At 43.1% G+C, this 6,336-nt stretch overlaps 1 pseudogene; it reads left to right on the top strand.

Moving 5' to 3' along the window:
* The first annotated feature begins 5,416 nt into the window (after positions 1-5,416).
* LOC144500039 (dolichyl-diphosphooligosaccharide--protein glycosyltransferase subunit TMEM258 pseudogene) lies at positions 5,417-5,648 on the top strand (annotated as a pseudogene).
* The last annotated feature ends 688 nt before the right edge of the window (positions 5,649-6,336 follow it).

The raw sequence follows: 6,336 nt of genomic DNA, 5'->3' as shown, positions 1-6,336 counted from the left end.
TGTAATGGATATTATTAACAATTGCATTCAATGATAATTGGTGGTAATTAGTATCTTGCAGTGTCCCTTCCTGTGCTTATTTTTCTGCTAGTACCCCGAGTGTATTTTATTCTGCTGCTCTTTTACTGAATGCTCATGGACTGAAAATGTACAATATAAGGGGTGGAATTTTGGGATCGCTTGTCCGAAAACCACAAAATCCCACCCAAGGTCAACGGACTTTTCCATGGTCCGCCCCTCGCCCGCTCTGATTCCTGTGGCGGGTGGGATGGTAAAATTCCGACCAGGATATCCTGTTTGATCTTGGGCAATGGTACTTTACCAAATATCGTGTGTATAAGATCATACTTCAGTTCATGTTGATCCTTGGTGCTGAGTATAAGAACACTATCAGCCACAGTGCTGGTCAAAGCCAAAGATAGGTGTCTAATCAGAGCATCAGTAATCTCCCTTATACAGCTGTGTACAGATTCCAGATAGATAACTAACATCTGCTTGGTGGAAACCCATGTGCATTGAAGCTGATGTAACTGGTTATTTTAACTACTATAGGTACTTCCGTGCTATCAACTGACTGCATCTGCCCATCTGCTTCAAAGAGCAAAACACACCAGTGACTGCCTCCTTCCTCAGGAACCATTGTTGAGGCACTACAGCTGGGGTACAGTCAGCCTCATAATGACATCCTCTTGTGCATTCAGATCTCCCAGCTTATCCTCTCCTGCTCTTCCTGTTCCTCTTTCTCCAATCATTCTAGAAAGGGATAAAAATGAGAACTCAATGCAAAAACAAAGATTAAAATGAAGGGTCCTTCAAAGCTTCACTAAATCTCTGCTCCCTTGTGGAATTCTGCTGGCCAATATTTAAATATGGATGGGCAGTACACGCCATGAGAACATAGCAATTGTACAGGAGATTTAAACAGCACTATTTCAATTGCTTTCAAATCTGCAATTGCTCCAAGTAAGAGGGAGAAATTTTGAGGCATGCGCAATAGGCGGGCAACTTGGCGTTGTCTACTCAAATCAGAATGTCCTCCATCTCAGCGCTCACTTCTGTTTACCGGTTAAAATCCTTCCATCGGGATTCAGATTCACCATCTGATTCAGCACCGAACACTTTGAGTTTATCAAACCCTTGCCATCTGAAATGTCTGCCCTGATTTTGCAGGCAGCGGTAAAACTGTTCATTATGCTGACATCTGTCCACAAATGTCTTGTCGGCTTTTACAAGGCATAGAAATTATTTTCAGTGTGGCACTCTCCACAGGAAATCTGTGGTCTGCGTGAGCAAGGCAAGCAAGAATCTATCTTTTCAAATAGATTGAAGAGTCCTCACTGCCTCCCAGGGCTGATTGTTTCTGGTTCACTGAACAAAATTGTCATTCTATCTTCTAACATTGTAATTAATATTTTCACTTGTACTTTCAGCTCATCTTATCTACATTGCTTTCTATATAAACACACAAGTTGTAACACATTAACAAGTATGTAAACAATCAAATTGTTTGCAATCTCAGTGTTTTGATAAAGCATACATGAATTACACAATTATATAATTGCAGTCAGGGGAGATGGTGGCCTAGTGGTATTATTGCTAGGCTATTAATCCAGAAACTCAGCTAATATCCCGAGGACTCGGGTTCGAATCCCACCATGGCAGATAGTGAAATTTGAATTCAATTAAAAAATATCTAGAATTAAGAATCTACTGATGACCATGAAGCCATTGTCAATTGTTGGAAAAAACCGTCTGGTTCACTAATGTCCTTTAGGGAAGGAAACCTGCCATCCTTACCTGGTCTGGCCTACATGTGACTCCAAAGCCACAATAATGTGGTTAACTGTTAACTGCCCTCAGGCAACTGAGGATGGGCAATAAACCTGGCCAGCCACGAATGAATAAAAGAAATCTTACTCTGGAATAGGATATAATCTACTCTGTTCTCTCACTTGTGTCTGTCCTTATTTTTACTAGTTCTCTTTCATGGCTATTCTCCTTTCTTCCTCTGCTTCAATTTAATTCCACTTCACTTTTCTTTTCTCTCACCCATTTCCCCAAATTCTCTCTGTCAGATGTGGAAGACAATAGGCAATCTGTGCAAAGCAACCATCAAAACCAAAAAACTATCAATTCTCTTTGAGAATCTGAACAGCTCTTTTAGTATTTTACTTGTGATAGGGAACATTGACAGAAGGATTTTCCTGTTTGCGGGTTTGGAATACAGTCTGTGTGAAATCTGCTTATCAATCTTTAGGTATAATGGACATGGGATTCGATAAGGTCTGTAAATGGATGCAGGGATCACAAAAGTAACCTGCGTAGGTAGCAAGCAAATTTCATACTGCCGACTCATAGCGATGATTTTAGAAAGAAGCCAGCACTGAGTGCCCTACAGAGTGGCAGCACGCGAGGCTAGCATTAGTTTGTACTACTTAAAACCAGTCTGCACCTCATAAAATGGAGGTGGATTCTGGTGGCAGCAAGTGCTGGGGAAGAGTGCCTGAGAAGGAAGAAGATGGAGAAATGGTTCAACAGGGCTAACAGCATGGTCCAGAGTTCTCTGAATCTGGACCAATTGAACACTTCAATGCAGGAGATGGGAAGGGGGAGAGAGATATCCTATCCACATGGGACCATGGGGCCCTTCAATGCAAAGACAGAGGGAGCAGATAGTTGTCACTGTCACTGCAAGCATGTAGCCACCAGACTTGGATGCAATACTGTAAGGGTTTCAATGGCCCCATGTAATAGTCAAAGTTAGTGAATGCGTCTTCAAATGCTATTGTTTTACAAATGGATCACCCACCTCACACATTGCTCAATGAAACACAGGCCTCCCTTCATACACCTATCAATGGTACACAAGCCCTGCTGCAGAGAACTTAGATGAGGACTTTGAGGGGGCTGATACGTGTGCATTCTGAAATGCTTGGCGCATTGGCAAGCTTCATAGAAAGCCAACAATCACTGTCAATGAGAATGAAGGAGTGCAACACTAACCTCGCACACAGCTTTGTAAAGAGCTTAGATTTTATCCTTTCCAGCATTACCACAGTTGTGGCCCCCCTCTCTGGTTCAGCATCTGTTGGCCAATATCTCAGCTTCTATTACAGCACGCACAGAAGCCAATGTCTGTGAAGTTTGCAGTTTGCTGTCATGCAAGATCAGCTTGCTGCTATATATGCTCAGACTGTTGGCTGCAGGTAACAGTGTTCAAAGGAGCTTCCATTGTGATCCCTGCGTCCATTTACAGACCTTCCATTGCAATCCAATAACATGTCCTCCAACATATTGCTAGAACTCAGGGGGTTTGGGAGGGGGTCACCCTTTGGGAGTGGCAGTGACTCCACAGAGCACAAAGCTGCTGTCCTCTCTCAGTATTCATCCTCCCCCCACTGCCAGTGGGCCAGTGCTTGTACTGTCAGCCTGTCAGCCAACCAGTCCAGACTGCTGCCATACATGTTGAGGTAGTGTAGCCAGAATCCAGGTCTTTTAAGGCAACAACATCTCAACCTTATCTTGCAAGGTCATAGCAGTCTTCTTCATTTGACGTCACCAGCCATGAAGTCACCACTGGGGTAGCACTGCACTGGAGTACTGGGACAGGCAGAGACACACACAAGACAGGCACCCAAGAGAATGCATAAAAGTGATTGGTTGATTTTTGTACTGATGGCTTGATTGATAAAGTTGGCTTGTAATATTCGTTTTATTATAGCTTTTATATACTGCGCTCAAAAGCTGTGATGATCAGTAACAGAGTAGGTAAGATATAGGATTGATGGTGAGTGGGGCATTCACCGATGCCATATCGGATGAGCCGATCACAGACAACCCAGCTGAAAGGGAAATATGTTGGTTGCCTTCCGTTTTGTTCTTTGTCATCCTCTTCCTACTCCTCCTCCTTTTTAGCTACTCGCCACATACCTAGTGGCAAGGACTGTGTCCTCACGATGGCGAGATTGTGCAAGACGCAGCGCACCACAAGGAATTGTGAGACACATTCTGGCGAGTACTGCAAGCTTCCTCCAGAGCAGTCCAGACATCAGGAGTGTTTTTTTTAAGTTTTACTCCATCTTTAAAGTTACAAAGCCAATGCTCAGAATGGACAAGGCAAACCAGAATCCATTCCTTGCTTGCTCCAAAAACCAAATTCAAATTCCAATTGTATTCAATTGAGCGCCCAACAATCTGCTTGATAACATTTTGTATGACAGCTCTTTTGAGTTCTTTTATATATATATCTACTGTTCATGTGTGTGGGGGTTGGGTACTGGAGTCATGAGCCATGTGGCCAGCATATCAGCCTTGTCAACCAATAGCCACCCTCTAGTGTCTAATGAATGTATAGCAGACTGACACAGAATAAAGGAATCACGATTCCTGCCAGGATATTAGCATTTATTTACATGATGTCTCGATTACAGAAAGTGTTTTGCAGAACTCAGCAGTAATCTGTAGACATCAGAATAGAAACTGAGACTGAAGAAAACTAATTAGCAGTCAGTTTTCTTTTAGCATTGTTTTGGAACTTTTGTTAATATTTTTCATAACAGTAATATATCGCTCCAAACCTAGCTTCTTCCAGTTGTTCACACTTATAAAACATTTGGCTGTCAGTCTTTTTTCCATCTTTCAAATTCCATTAAAAAAACTTTTCAGTATCAGTTCAATTGCTGAAGATAGTTTATATGGTCCGAATCTTCTCTGAAAAGATTCTTGGACGTCCCAACCACATTGGATCTGACTCTGATGGGGGTATCCATATTTGACCCTACTGTGAAGCGAGCCCGGAGGCAGCCAGTTAACAGTCAGTCTCCTAATGGGGTCCCATCCAATGAGGGACAGTGATCCAGCTCTCCAGAGGAAAAGTCAATTGGAGAGCCTGAGGCTGTGGACAGAAAGCTGGGCTCTGCCAATGTCAGCTCAAGATGGAGGCATCCTGGGAATATTTATTTTGCTGTTAAAAGTAAGTGCGGCCACAGCTGTCAGGTCAGGAGTGGAAAGGGGAACCCATGGATCTGGATGATGGGGAATTAAAGGAGGTACTGGTCAAACGTTGCCTTCAGCAGGGTGATGGGGGGGGGGGGGTGGTGGTGCTGTTCACTGCAGGGAAGATCCCAGGGGAACTTAAGTGAGCTTAATTAGCTACCAGTTGCTGTTCGGTGGGTAGGGGATGTGGATAGACCCCACCTCGAACAAAATCACTCAGAGGCAAGAACATCATTATATTGTTGTAGCAATTGGAGAAAACATTTCCTTATCACACACGTGAAAATGTCACCACATTCCAATCAATTATTGATTTCCCTCTCAGTTCACATATAACTGCAGGACCCCCATGATTATGACAATTGATCTTATATTCATTAGTAACTTCCACCGTGGAGATGTAACTTAAATAAAGAGAAAAATGGAGATGGAAGCTATGACCGGATATACAAGCCCTGTCAATCTGGCCGTCTTCCCACACTTGACTTTGGTTCTTCTTGCAATCAACATGTTCTTCTCTGCATAGTTCTTTGTATATGTGGTAACATCTACCAAATACACATGGGGTATCAATAAAGATTTCCTGAGTGGCTTCTCTTTTTATAGGATTTGGAGCAGTTTTCCTCCTCCTATGTTTTGGGATCTACATATGAGGGAAGCTGGGAGTGTGCAGGGAAGAAACATGAGGCAACATTCCATCAAGAGGTGTTGTTTCCACAACCACTGCAATCTCAATGTCACCAGCTCTAAGAGAAGATGCAGCTCTTCATGAGACACTGAGTAGCACCCGGACATTTCACAGAATATGTTCTTATAAAAACAAAAGATAAAAACTTTTTAAAAAATAAGCCAAGCACTCCGTCCACCATCAAAGCAAAGTAGCAGCAGTGTGCAGCACCTACAAGATGCACTGCAGAAACTCACCAAGACTCCTCAGACAGCATCTTCCAAACCCTCGATCGCTACCATCTCGAAGGACAAGGGCAGCAGATCCATGGGAAAACCACCAACTGGAAGTTCCCCTCCAAGTCACTCACCATTCTGATTTGAAAATATATTGCTGTTCCTTCACTGTTGCTGGGTCAAAATCCTGCCTCCCTAACAGCACCATGGATGTACCTATACTACATGGACTGCAGCAACTCAAGAAGGCAGCTTACCACCACCTTCTGAAGTGCAACTAGGGATGGGTAACGAATGTTGTCTTAGCCAGTGACACCCACATCCCATGAACAAATATTTTTTAAAAAGCATCGGTGGAATGGATTGCAAGATCTTTAACCTCACTTGGATTTCTTTGATGCAAGTTAGCTGCAGTGTGGGAGCATTTAACCATTTATT

Source organism: Mustelus asterias, chromosome 10 (genome assembly GCF_964213995.1).
Source record: "Mustelus asterias chromosome 10, sMusAst1.hap1.1, whole genome shotgun sequence".
Lineage (NCBI taxonomy): Eukaryota > Metazoa > Chordata > Chondrichthyes > Carcharhiniformes > Triakidae > Mustelus > Mustelus asterias.
Note: the sequence above shows the minus strand (reverse complement) of the source record. Positions and strands in the feature narration are given on the sequence as shown.